This window comes from Lithobates pipiens, unplaced genomic scaffold, assembly GCF_037356315.1.
Source record: "Lithobates pipiens isolate NorthernLeopardFrog02 unplaced genomic scaffold, aLitPip1_a1.2 Scaffold_19, whole genome shotgun sequence".
In the NCBI taxonomy this organism is placed as follows: Eukaryota; Metazoa; Chordata; class Amphibia; order Anura; family Ranidae; genus Lithobates; species Lithobates pipiens.
Window position 1 is genome coordinate 548,945,999 of NW_027507764.1, and position 14,153 is coordinate 548,960,151.

Genomic DNA, 14,153 nt, shown 5'->3' on the forward strand with positions numbered 1-14,153 from the left:
ATGGGCCGAGATTTTCCTTGCCTGCCGCAAGATGTCCTGGACCCCAGGGTATTTGACAAGGAATCGCTGCACGACCAAGTTTAAGACGTGTGCCATGCACGGCACGTGCGTGATTTTGCCCTGTTTCAATGCGCTAAGCAGATTGGCACCGTTGTCACACACCACTTTACCAACTGTCAAATTGAGCGGTGTTAGCCACTCATCTGCCTGTGAACGCAAAGCTGAAAGGAGTGCCGGGCCAGTGTGGCTCTTTGCTTCCAGGCACAACAGACGCAGCACGGCATGGCAACGTCTCACCTGGCATGTGGAATAGGTTCTGGGGAGCTTGGGCGGTGCAGTGGAAGAGACGCTAGCAGCGGAAAAGGAGGAGGCAGCTGAGGAGGAGAGGGAGGAGGATGGAGTAGGAGGAGGAGAAGAAGAGTCAGGCCTGCATGCAATCCGTGGCGGTAAAACCAAATCTACACGGGTGCCACGGGTTACATGCTTGACGGCCGTCAGAAGGTTCACCCAGTGGGCAGTAAAACTGATATACCTTCCCTGCCCGTGTTTGCTAGACCACGTGTCTGTGGTCAGATGTATCTTGGCACCGACACTGTGTGCCAGAGATACATTCACTTGCCGCTGAACATGGCCATATAGCTCTGGGATGCCCTTCTCTGAGAAATACTTCCTTCCTGGGACCTTCCATTGTGGTGTTCCAATGGCCACAAATTTGCGAAAGGCCTCCGAGTCCACCAGTTTATATGGCAGTAGTTGGCGGGCTATGAGTTCTGACAAGCCAGCCGCCAACCGTTGGGCAAGAGGGTTATCCGGCGTCATCATTTTTTTACGCTCAAACATTAGGCCCACGGAAGCCTGCCTTTTTGCAGAAAAATGTGAGCTTGGCGTGATGGAAGGTGGAGTGGAGGACAATTGTGAGGAGAGAGGAGAAGGAGAAGTAGAAGACGAGGCTGGACGGTGAGAGCCTGCAGTGTGGCTTTGTGTGTTCCGTTGCTCCCACTGGGCTCGGTGATGGCTGCTCATGTGCCTTCTTAAGGCGGTCGTCCCTAGGTGAGTATTGGGCTTACCGCGACTAACGCGTTGACTGCAAAGATTGCAGATGGCAACGCTATTGTCAGCAGCGGACACGTTAAAAAAAGCCCACACTGCGGAGCCATGTGCCGGTGTCCTGGGAGCGCCAGATGTGACCGTACATGGTCGATGACTCGCTCCTGATACATTTGCAGTCTGCTTTGTCCCTGCTGTGCAATGTAAGTCATTGCTGCTTCTCCTCCCTATCTGCTGGTCCATATCTCCCTCTGAACTCCCCTCCTCTTCCTCTCTTGTGGGCACCCACGTGACATCACTAGACACGTCATCATCAACGTCACCTTCCCCACCGCTATAAGTAGAGTAGGCAGCAACACCGGGGACCAACCTCCTCCTTGGGCTGATCTGGGTACTGGCGTCAGACTGCTGAGTAGCGCTTGTTGCTACCTCCTCTTCCTGATCCAATACCAAGAGTGGCTGCGCATCAGAAATGTCCTCTTGATATGGATCGGAAAATAATTCCAGTGACTCAAGCGGAAGGTATGTGGTGGTGGTGGTGGTGGTCGTGTTGTTGGTGGTAGTGTCTTTGGGGGTGCACATAGCAGAGAGTGAAGAAGAGGGTGCAGATCGAGAGGATGAGGAGGGTGCAGAAGAGTAAGGCTGAGCGAGCCACTCAACCAAGTCTGGTGCATCCTTTAAAGTAATTGAACGCACCTTCTGCAACTTCCCACTTTGGCTCAAGCCTGTTGCTCCTGCCCTACCCCTACCACCCCTGCGGAAGGGCCTGCCTCTTCCTCTGCATGTCATTTTTTAAATGACCCTGTGACAAAACTCTTAGTCCCTATACCGCTGAAGGACTGCTGCAGTATAGGTGAGCGGTCAGCAGTGGTGCACGTCAACCCTATCTATTGTGGACCTATAGCGGTCCTTACAGAACAGCAGACTGTACCGCACTCAAGCCTATGTACCGTAGCACCCTATACCAAGTTACCAGTCCTTATAAGAACTTTTGTGGACCAAGCAGGTTGTGTATTAGTGTTTAGCAGACTGTACGTCAGTCCCTATACCGCTGAAGGACTGCTGCAGTATAGGGCAGCGGTCAGCAGTGGTGCACGTCAACCCTATCTATTGTGGACCGATAGCGGTCCTTACAGAACAGCAGACTGTACCGCACTCAAGCCTATGTACCGTAGCACCCTATACCAAGTTACCAGTCCTTATAAGAACTTTTGTGGACCAAGCAGGTTGTGTATTAGTGTTTAGCAGACTGTACGTCAGTCCCTATACCGCTGAAGGACTGCTGCAGTATAGGGCAGCGGTCAGCAGTGGTGCACGTCAACCCTATCTATTGTGGACCGATAGCGGTCCTTACAGAACAGCAGACTGTACCGCACTCAAGCCTATGTACCGTAGCACCCTATACCAAGTTACCAGTCCTTATAAGAACTTTTGTGGAACAAGCAGGTTGTGTGTTAGTGATTAGCAGACTGTACGTCAGTCCCTATACCGCTGAAGGACTGCTGCAGTATAGGTGAGCGGTCAGCAGTGGTGCACGTCAACCCTATCTATTGTGGACCGATAGCGGTCCTTACAGAACAGCAGACTGTACCGCACTCAAGCCTATGTACCGTAGCACCCTATACCAAGTTACCAGTCCTTATAAGAACTTTTGTGGAACAAGCAGGTTGTGTGTTAGTGATTAGCAGACTGTACGTCAGTCCCTATACCGCTGAAGGACTGCTGCAGTATAGGTGAGCGGTCAGCAGTGGTGCACGTCAACCCTATCTATTGTGGACCGATAGCGGTCCTTACAGAACAGCAGACTGTACCGCACTCAAGCCTATGTACCGTAGCACCCTATACCAAGTTACCAGTCCTTATAAGAACTTTTGTGGACCAAGCAGGTTGTGTATTAGTGTTTAGCAGACTGTACGTCAGTCCCTATACCGCTGAAGGACTGCTGCAGTATAGGGCAGCGGTCAGCAGTGGTGCACGTCAACCCTATCTATTGTGGACCGATAGCGGTCCTTACAGAACAGCAGACTGTACCGCACTCAAGCCTATGTACCGTAGCACCCTATACCAAGTTACCAGTCCTTATAAGAACTTTTGTGGAACAAGCAGGTTGTGTGTTAGTGATTAGCAGACTGTACGTCAGTCCCTATACCGCTGAAGGACTGCTGCAGTATAGGGCAGCGGTCAGCAGTGGTGCACGTCAACCCTATCTATTGTGGACCGATAGCGGTCCTTACAGAACAGCAGACTGTACCGCACTCAAGCCTATGTACCGTAGCACCCTATACCAAGTTACCAGTCCTTATAAGAACTTTTGTGGAACAAGCAGGTTGTGTGTTAGTGATTAGCAGACTGTACGTCAGTCCCTATACCGCTGAAGGACTGCTGCAGTATAGGTGAGCGGTCAGCAGTGGTGCACGTCAACCCTATCTATTGTGGACCGATAGCGGTCCTTACAGAACAGCAGACTGTACCGCACTCAAGCCTATGTACCGTAGCACCCTATACCAAGTTACCAGTCCTTATAAGAACTTTTGTGGACCAAGCAGGTTGTGTATTAGTGTTTAGCAGACTGTACGTCAGTCCCTATACCGCTGAAGGACTGCTGCAGTATAGGGCAGCGGTCAGCAGTGGTGCACGTCAACCCTATCTATTGTGGACCGATAGCGGTCCTTACAGAACAGCAGACTGTACCGCACTCAAGCCTATGTACCGTAGCACCCTATACCAAGTTACCAGTCCTTATAAGAACTTTTGTGGACCAAGCAGGTTGTGTATTAGTGTTTAGCAGACTGTACGTCAGTCCCTATACCGCTGAAGGACTGCTGCAGTATAGGGCAGCGGTCAGCAGTGGTGCACGTCAACCCTATCTATTGTGGACCGATAGCGGTCCTTACAGAACAGCAGACTGTACCGCACTCAAGCCTATGTACCGTAGCACCCTATACCAAGTTACCAGTCCTTATAAGAACTTTTGTGGACCAAGCAGGTTGTGTATTAGTGTTTAGCAGACTGTACGTCAGTCCCTATACCGCTGAAGGACTGCTGCAGTATAGGGCAGCGGTCAGCAGTGGTGCACGTCAACCCTATCTATTGTGGACCGATAGCGGTCCTTACAGAACAGCAGACTGTACCGCACTCAAGCCTATGTACCGTAGCACCCTATACCAAGTTACCAGTCCTTATAAGAACTTTTGTGGAACAAGCAGGTTGTGTGTTAGTGATTAGCAGACTGTACGTCAGTCCCTATACCGCTGAAGGACTGCTGCAGTATAGGTGAGCGGTCAGCAGTGGTGCACGTCAACCCTATCTATTGTGGACCGATAGCGGTCCTTACAGAACAGCAGACTGTACCGCACTCAAGCCTATGTACCGTAGCACCCTATACCAAGTTACCAGTCCTTATAAGAACTTTTGTGGACCAAGCAGGTTGTGTATTAGTGTTTAGCAGACTGTACGTCAGTCCCTATACCGCTGAAGGACTGCTGCAGTATAGGGCAGCGGTCAGCAGTGGTGCACGTCAACCCTATCTATTGTGGACCGATAGCGGTCCTTACAGAACAGCAGACTGTACCGCACTCAAGCCTATGTACCGTAGCACCCTATACCAAGTTACCAGTCCTTATAAGAACTTTTGTGGACCAAGCAGGTTGTGTGTTAGTGTTTAGCAGACTGTACGTCAGTCCCTATACCGCTGAAGGACTGCTGCAGTATAGGGCAGCGGTCAGCAGTGGTGCACGTCAACCCTATCTATTGTGGACCGATAGCGGTCCTTACAGAACAGCAGACTGTACCGCACTCAAGCCTATGTACCGTAGCACCCTATACCAAGTTACCAGTCCTTATAAGAACTTTTGTGGAACAAGCAGGTTGTGTGTTAGTGATTAGCAGACTGTACGTCAGTCCCTATACCGCTGAAGGACTGCTGCAGTATAGGTGAGCGGTCAGCAGTGGTGCACGTCAACCCTATCTATTGTGGACCGATAGCGGTCCTTACAGAACAGCAGACTGTACCGCACTCAAGCCTATGTACCGTAGCACCCTATACCAAGTTACCAGTCCTTATAAGAACTTTTGTGGACCAAGCAGGTTGTGTATTAGTGTTTAGCAGACTGTACGTCAGTCCCTATACCGCTGAAGGACTGCTGCAGTATAGGGCAGCGGTCAGCAGTGGTGCACGTCAACCCTATCTATTGTGGACCGATAGCGGTCCTTACAGAACAGCAGACTGTACCGCACTCAAGCCTATGTACCGTAGCACCCTATACCAAGTTACCAGTCCTTATAAGAACTTTTGTGGACCAAGCAGGTTGTGTATTAGTGTTTAGCAGACTGTACGTCAGTCCCTATACCGCTGAAGGACTGCTGCAGTATAGGGCAGCGGTCAGCAGTGGTGCACGTCAACCCTATCTATTGTGGACCGATAGCGGTCCTTACAGAACAGCAGACTGTACCGCACTCAAGCCTATGTACCGTAGCACCCTATACCAAGTTACCAGTCCTTATAAGAACTTTTGTGGAACAAGCAGGTTGTGTGTTAGTGATTAGCAGACTGTACGTCAGTCCCTATACCGCTGAAGGACTGCTGCAGTATAGGGCAGCGGTCAGCAGTGGTGCACGTCAACCCTATCTATTGTGGACCGATAGCGGTCCTTACAGAACAGCAGACTGTACCGCACTCAAGCCTATGTACCGTAGCACCCTATACCAAGTTACCAGTCCTTATAAGAACTTTTGTGGAACAAGTGAGTTGTGAATGTTTAGCAGACTGCAGCAGAAGGGCAGCAGTCAAGTATAATATCCTTTCTATATTTGGAAGAAAGAATATTATACATGTACAAGCCTATTACTGTACCACTGATACCAGTCCTGAAAAGAACCTTTGTGGAACTAATAATAACAGCAAGTCTTTAAAATTACCCTCACTGCCTGACAACACTGCTTCCTTCCTGTCCCTATACAAATTGGCAAAAAAAGAGAACGATTAGTGGTTACTGGAACAGCTCTTTTGTGGACCTTGATAGTAACAGCTAATGATGATGATGATGATGATGATGATGAAAGACTAATCTGGCTGTCCCTGTAGCATACACCGTCCTTTCCCTTTCTCTAAACTAACAAAAGACACTCAGGCTGCTGCAAGAATCAGCAGCACAGCAAACCTATCAACACCTAACACCTATACCAGTCCTGAAAAGAACTTTTGTGTACCAAATAGCTAGTGGTTTATCTCTCCCTACTCCACACAGGAACCTGTCCCTATCTTAACAGAAGAAAGAATGTAAAATGGCCACCGGATCGGGTGTATTTATAGGTTAGGGGGAATGTACAAGTGTCCATGTGCTGTCATGTCTCAATTGGCTGTCCTGTATCACATGATAAACGTGTCACCAAAGGTTAAAGTTCTTGTATACATTAAACACGTAAGTCCGCCGCGGCGAACGACGGAAAAAGGCGTTCGAACGTGCGGACCGCGAATGTCGGAAATTCGCCGCGAAACGACCGCCGGGCGAACCGTTCGGCCATCACTAATTAGGATTGATCAATTTTCAATGATACGTAGCATTGCTTGTAGACTCTATAACTTTTCACACAAACCTATTATCATACACTTTTTTTTTTTTTACCAAAGACATATAGCAGAATACATTCTGGTACAAATTTATGATAAAATTAGATTTTATTTGATTTCTTTTAAAACGAAAAGTAGAAAATATAGTTTTTTTCCCCAAATTTTCGCTCTTTTTTCGATTATTTTGCAAAAAATTAAAAACCCAGTGGTGAATAAATACCACCAAAAAGAAAGCTCTATTTGTGTGAACAAAATGATAAACATTTAATTTGGGTACAGTCTAGCACGGCTGAGTGATTGTCATTGAAAGTGTGAGAGCACTGAAAGCTGAAACTTAGAAGGGAGAGGGTGAAAGTGCCCAGTATTGAGGTGGTTAAACATTTTTTTTTTACAATTTATTTTAAATTTTTTATGATTTTATTTATTTATTTTGTACATGCTGTGACCAGAGAAGTGCAGTGTTACCATAGTGACACTGTACTACTCTTTTTAAGTGATCAGGATTTTTATTTCTACACTATGATTGCTTACAACAGTGACGATCACCGTTAAAAGCATACATTTTTATGAATGACATTCATTCACTTATTCTGTACTATTGTGAATCTGTGATTGGCCACAGCTATCATATCTTACAGATGAACTGTGATTGGCCCTGTACCATGTGACCAATCACAGCGATCAAAGAACACAATAGTACACAATGAATGGCTATGAATGAAAACCATGGATTGTGTATAACTGTCATGTGACCTCTGTGATTGGTTACATGGTACCACCACCGGGTTGGTGTAGTGATTAGTAATCTGTCATTTGTCAGCGGGTGACAGACCGCGCTGTAGCACACAAAAGGTGAGTGATGGGGAGGAGGTCATATGATGTTCACTAAGGATGGAAGAGCTCCTGCTTAGTCACCATTTAACAATAGGCTTGGCAGGGGGCAGTTAAAATCCAGCACCAAGAAACTTAAAAATCCTGCTCGTTTATGTCTAGGAGATGGGAAAAGCAGTTTTACTTGATTCTCTGCTCTCCTGGAAGATGGCCCTCCCCCATGCTCTGGTGGTGGACTGTTCCTCAGCATCCTTACGCAATGCAGGGTTATGGTCTCTGTATCTGTCTTGATGATGCCAGAGGATCTTAGAGCTGCAAGTTTGTATTTTTAGATATCTTGCTTTTCAGATTTTAAAATGTATAAAAACCCCTAACAATTAACTTTTTTATTTTCTCCCTTTTGGTCTGCTCCAGTGTATCTTTAGGCAAAACCTTTTTTGGAGTTAAAGCCTCTGTCAAATTTTGATTGGTGTCTGTCTCCCCATTGGGGAAATTCACCCCTCTATTTGTACTGGTCACTCTTGTCACCAAGATAGAAAATAGAAATGCAAAACAAGAGGTAAAAATCTTCAAATGGGACACCAGTACCAAGGAGAGCTGTCTAAGCTTGGAATACCCCTCCCTTATTTTTACAAAAACTATTATATGATGCAATAGGCATAGCTTGTACAAAATGCATCATCTAATGTACAAAGGACAGCATGAAGTCAAAATATATGGTCTAGCCCTAGAGCCAATCAAACCCAAGGTATTTCGTATACAAATGGCAACTTTTCACTTCAAGCTCCACATCTCCTCTAAAGCCGCGTACACACGTAGCCTTCTGTCCGACGTACTTAGTCTGGCGGACTTCCGCCAGACTGTCCGTCGGAATTTCCGAACGGGCTACTTGCCCACACACGGCACTTTTTCAGCGGACTAATACGGCGTACTAAGTCCGCCGTACTAAGCGTGCCGTACTAAGTCCGCCGTACTTTCGAAATGAATGGACTCGCCCGCACACGCGGAGGAAAGTCCGCTCATTTCGAGCGCGTCTCCAGGTAGGCGGGGCCCGCGAAGGAGACGTCGCTGGCCCTGCCGCCTGGTATGGACTTAAAGGGGAACCTCCAACGCCGAAAAAAATCGGCGTGGGGGTCCCCCCCAAGTCCACAACAGACCCTTGTCCGAGCACGCTACCCGGCCGGCCAGGAAAGGGGGGCGAGCGAGTGCCCTCCCTCCTGAGCTGTACCAGGCCACGTGCCCTCAACATGGGGGGTGCCTTGGGGAAGGGGGGGCCGCGCAGCCCCCCCACCCCAAAGCACCTTGTCCCCATGTTGATGAGGACAAGGGCCTCTTCCCGACAACCCTGGCCGTTGGTTGTTGGGGTCTGTGGGCGGGGGGCTTATCGGAATCCGGGAGCCCCCTTTAATAAGGGGGCCCCCGGATACCGGCCCCCCACCCTATGTGAATGAGTATGGGGTACAATGTACCCCTACCCATTCACCTGTAAAATAAAAGTACAAAAAAAAACACAACACACGAGATAAAATACTTTATTGCACAGCTCCGGGGGTCTTCCGTCTTCGGGGGTCTTCTCGCCGGACTCCACGCTATCTTCTTGTAGCTCTTTTGCTAGCGGAGGAGTCCGGCTTTCTTCCTCGCCGCCGGCCTCTTCTCCCGACTTCGGGGGTCTTGTCCCCCTCTTCGGTTCTTCTGCCGGGCCACCGCGCCTTCGTATAGCTCTTTTACAGGCGGTGGCCTGGTCTTCTGTCGCCGCCGCCTTCCGTTCTTCTTCTTCTTCTTCTTCTTCTCCTTCTTCTCCTGGAGATGTTGACTCAACGCTCTCTCCTGCCACAATGCCAGGGACGCGCTGCGCGGCCACTTATATAGGGACAAGGGGCGGTGTCAAATGGCTTTATGTCACATGGGTTGGTCACATGAGTTGATGTCACATGGGGAATGTGACATCGTAAGGGGGCGGGGTCACCATGTGACACCAACCCATGTGACATAAAGCCATGTGACACCGGGTTGGTCACATGAGTTGATGTCACATGGGGACTGTGACATCGTAAGGGGCGGGGTCACCATGTGACACCAACCCATGTGACATAAAGCCATGTGACACCGCCCCTTGTCCCTATATAAGTGGCCGCGCAGCGCGTCCCTGGCATTGTGGCCGGAGAGAGCGGAAGAAGAAGAACGGAAGGCGGCGGCGACAGAAGACCGGGCCATCGCCTGTAAAAGCTATAAGAAGGCGCGATGGCCCGGCAGAAGAACCGAAGAGGGGGACAAGACCCCCGAAGTCGGGAGAAGAGGCCGGCGGCGAGGAAGAAAGCCGGACTCCTCCGCTAGCAAAAGGGCTACAAGAAGATAGCGGAGGAGTCCGGCGAGAAGACCCCCGAAGACGGAAGACCCCCGGAGCTGTGCAATAAAGTATTTTATCTCGTGTGTTGTGTTTTTTTTTGTACTTTTATTTTACAGGTGAATGGGTAGGGGTACATTGTACCCCATACTCGTTCACATAGGGTGGGGGGCGGGTATCCGGGGGCCCCCTTATTAAAGGGGGCTCCCGGATTCCGATAAGGCCCCCGCCCGCAGACCCCGACAACCAACGGCCAGGGTTGTCGGGAAGAGGCCCTTGTCCTCATCAACATGGGGACAAGGTGCTTTGGGGTGGGGGGGGCCACGCGGCCCCCCTTCCCCAAGGCACCACCCTATGTTGAGGGCACGCGGCCTGGTACGGCTCAGGAGGGGGGCGCTCGCTCGCCCCCCTTTCCTGGCCGGCCGGGTAGCGTGCTCGGACAAGGGTCTGTTGTGGACTTGGGGGGACCCCCACGCCGATTTTTTCGGCGTTGGGGTTCCCCTTTAAGTCCATACCCGGCGGCATGGCCAGCGACGTCTCCTTCGCGGGCCCCGCCTACCTGGAGACCCGCTCGAAATGAGCGGACTTTTCTCCGGGTGGGAAAAGTCCGCTCATTTCAAAAGTACGGCGGACTGGCATACACACGGCCGGATTGTCCGCCGAAATGCGAGTACGGCGGGCAGATTGGTGTGCAACACGGCATTCTAAGTCCGCCGTACTTTCGGGTCAAAAAAGTATGCCGGAGGCTACACACGGGGGGATTGTTTGGCGGACTTGAGTTTGCCGGACTTTTCCACCGGATTGTTTGATCGTGTGTACGCGGCATAAGTAGTAAACAGGCTGTGCACCACCTCATAGATCTCTTGGTGCCCAAGGTTTAATCCTCCCCAGGAGAAAAAATGCTTTCAGTCTTGGAAGCTGGGAGAAGCCAGCAACAAAGTTATCCAAAAATCTAAGTCAGCAACATATAGGTGGTGATCATCAGAAAGCTAGAGGACAAGAAGCTGGTCAGGGACACCAATGGGTGAGAGTGAGTGTAGGAACCAGGATTAAGCTGGGTCATGGACACTATAGGACGGTGTTCTCCAAACTACTTTATCTGGTGCACTATTCCATCACTGACACCAATGATGGCGCACCATTCCGCCTACCGACACCGTCAATAGGCCAAAATGCTTCTCATTGACATCAACGAGGCACTATTACTCCCTTTAAAACCAATGATGTGCTGGGACATTTTCTACTTCCACTGGCCACAGTCTGCCAACCCCCTCCCCCAAAGCCTGAAGGACAGTAAACTGGCCCTTTGCTTGGAGATCCCTGCTAAAGGAGGTGAAGTGAGGTCAGCATGAGCGAGGCATCAGAAAACATGACCCAAAAGCTTGGTTAGTTCAGTTCAAGTACGTTGTGTGTTTGAGTATCTCACAAGCACATCAAAGTCAGTGAGCCAATGAGAAGAGAGAGGAGGGGGCTGTGTCTGAATGAACACACAGAGCAGAGGCTCGGGTGCCCCCTGTTTAGTATAGGGTGGCTACACAAATATGCCAGAACTCAAATTCTTCTGTTGATGTTGATTTCTTGATAGTGGAATCTGCTTTTAATAACTTATGACACCTTTTTCATCACATATAGTACTCATTCATACAAGGTGCGGATGATTAAAGCCACCTGAGAACCGCTTATCTTCACCACAGTAAATTGATTTTGATCATCCCAACACTCTTTTTACATTATTCTGCTCATCGCTGAGACCACTTGTGAGTGTTTGAATTTCCCTATCGCATGAAAGCCCTGGAATCCATTTTATGTCTCTTTTGCGGTGAGGAACAAGGGGGAAATATGACATTTTGTTAGTTAATGACTCTCAATATTTGTATATTAGGAGGGGGGAACACACAGCTGTTGTCAAGATGCTTGAACCGATATTTAGCTAACATGTGCTTCTTGTTAATGTTTTAACTGTGCAGTGTATATTAAAGGGATTGTAAACCCTCGTGGTTTTTCACCTTAATACATTCTATGCATTAAGGTGAAAAACCCCTTGTGATGCGGCAGCCCCCCAAAGCCCCCATTTTATTTACCTGGTCTTTCCAGCGACTGGGACGAGCACAGCAGCTCCAGCCGGCATCTCGGGTCCTGATTGGATAGACTGATAGCAGGTCTGAGACAAAAAATAGGCCCAGGCATTTTAGACTGGGCAACCAACTTTTCCAGAGGGACTGCGTGGGGGGGCAGGGGGTTGGTCGTTGGTAGACATTTGCAGGGGTGGCTGGTATCGGTCCGCCACCTGTAATGCGCAGGGGCACTGTGATATAAAGGGAACTGCACTGTAAAGGGGCACTGCAATGATTACAGTACAGTCCTCTTTATATTACGATGTTACAATCCTATTGTGGCCATACAATGCTTGTACTGTCTGTCTCCTTTTGTGCCCACACTGCCCAGTGACACTGACCTGCTTTCTCTCCAGTGGTGCTGGACAGCATGGCACTCTCTCTCTGGTGGTGCTGGACAGCATGGCACTCTCTCTCTGGTGGTGCTGGAGAGTGTGTCTCTCTCTGGTGGTGCGGGTACAGTGTGGCTCGTTCTCTGGTGGTGCAGGTACAGTGCGGCTCTCTCTCTGTTTTTTTTTTTTTTTTAAAACACGAACCTTTACATATTCTTTAATTACACAGTTTAATGAGAATTTAGTGCTCTGTGACATCAATCTACTGCCCGTGCAGCAAAGGTGTAACCACAGATCATGGGGTCCCATAAGAAAGTTATGATGGGTGCCTCCCGGTGAGCTCTCTACTGTCATTGAACTTAAAATAAGCCTGAAGGAAAGATAGCAGGAGAGCTGTCAGCATAGTCAGTACACAGTGGTGGAATTATCAGGGTCGCAGCAGTCATACTTGCGACTGGGCCCTGCAGTTCTGCCACTTCAGGGGGGCCCACCCCTTCTGCCAGTATGAGAGGCCCACCCATCTGCCAGTGTGAGGGGCCCGCCCATTTGCCAGTGTGAGGGACCCACCTGTCAATTCTGGCTATGGTATTGAGGCCCTGTCCATTTGTTCCCGCAGCGGGGAGGGGGCTTTCGCCTGCTGACCGCTGAGGGGAGAGAAGGCAGCGCAGAGACTCTGGGCCGCCCCCAGGACCGCCTATCCAGAGACAGAGAGAAAGTAGAGAGGCGGGGTGAACACTGAAAAATTAAGTCAGCTGACAACAGTTGAGTGAAATGGGAGGAGCTCACCCCTCTGCGACTGTGTGGAGTCCCCATGAGGTAAAGGCATCCCTGGAGGCAAGGTGACAGAATTCTGAGGGAGAATCGATTGATTGAATGTAAGTAAGTGACAAGTTGCAGTGCAATCGATCCCAACCACCACCACCTCTGCCTCTTACTGATCCCATCCCCCCACCACCACCGCAGATCTCATCCCTTCCTCTGTTGTAGAGGTGATGGGGGGGATAGGGATGAAATCGGTGGTGGGGGGGATGGGATCAGTAAGAGGCAGAGGTGGTGGTGGGAGAGGATGGCACCCCTCTCAACATCAATGCTGCCACCCCCCTCAAGTACCACCGCTTCCACCCCCCCTCAACACCACCGCTGCCACCCCCCTCAAGTACCACCGCTGCCACCCCCCCTCAACACCACCGTAGCCACCCACCCTCAACACCACAGCTGCCACCCCCTTAAGTACCACCACTGCTGCCACCCCCCTCAAGTACCACTGCTGCCACCCCCCAAGCACCTCCACTACCACCCCCCTTCAACACCAACCACTGCCACTCCCCCTCAAATACAACCGCTGCCACCCCCCTCAACACCAACCACTGCCACTCCCCCTCAAGTACCACCGCTGCCACCCCCCCTCAACACCACTGCTGCCACCCCCTCAAGTACCACCACTGCCACCCCCCTCAAGTACCACCACTGCCACCCCCCTCAAGTACCACCACTGCCACCCCCCTCAAATACTGCCTCTGCAACCCCCCTCAAGTTGAAATCAAAAGAAACCAGAAGCATTGAGGGAAATACATCTACACTACAAACACAGCTTAAAAGATTCTCCCTACTGAAAAACCTGCAAAGGTGATCTGTGACTAGAGACTCAAGTCTAAAATCTTCTCCTGCTCATCTGATGTCAGCTCTCCTTGACTGGAACTATTACACTAGGTACAGGGTTAGTGTCTACAGCAACCTAAGAAATCTGGAAAGTGATTTTAAAGGCAGATTTTTTTTTGTTTAAAAATAACAAACATGTGATACTTACCTGCTCTATGCAGTGGTTTTGCACAGAGCAAACCCAATCCTCCTCTTCTCAGGTCCCCCACTGGCACTCCTGGCTCCTCCCTCCAGCCAAGTGCCCCCATAGCAAGCAG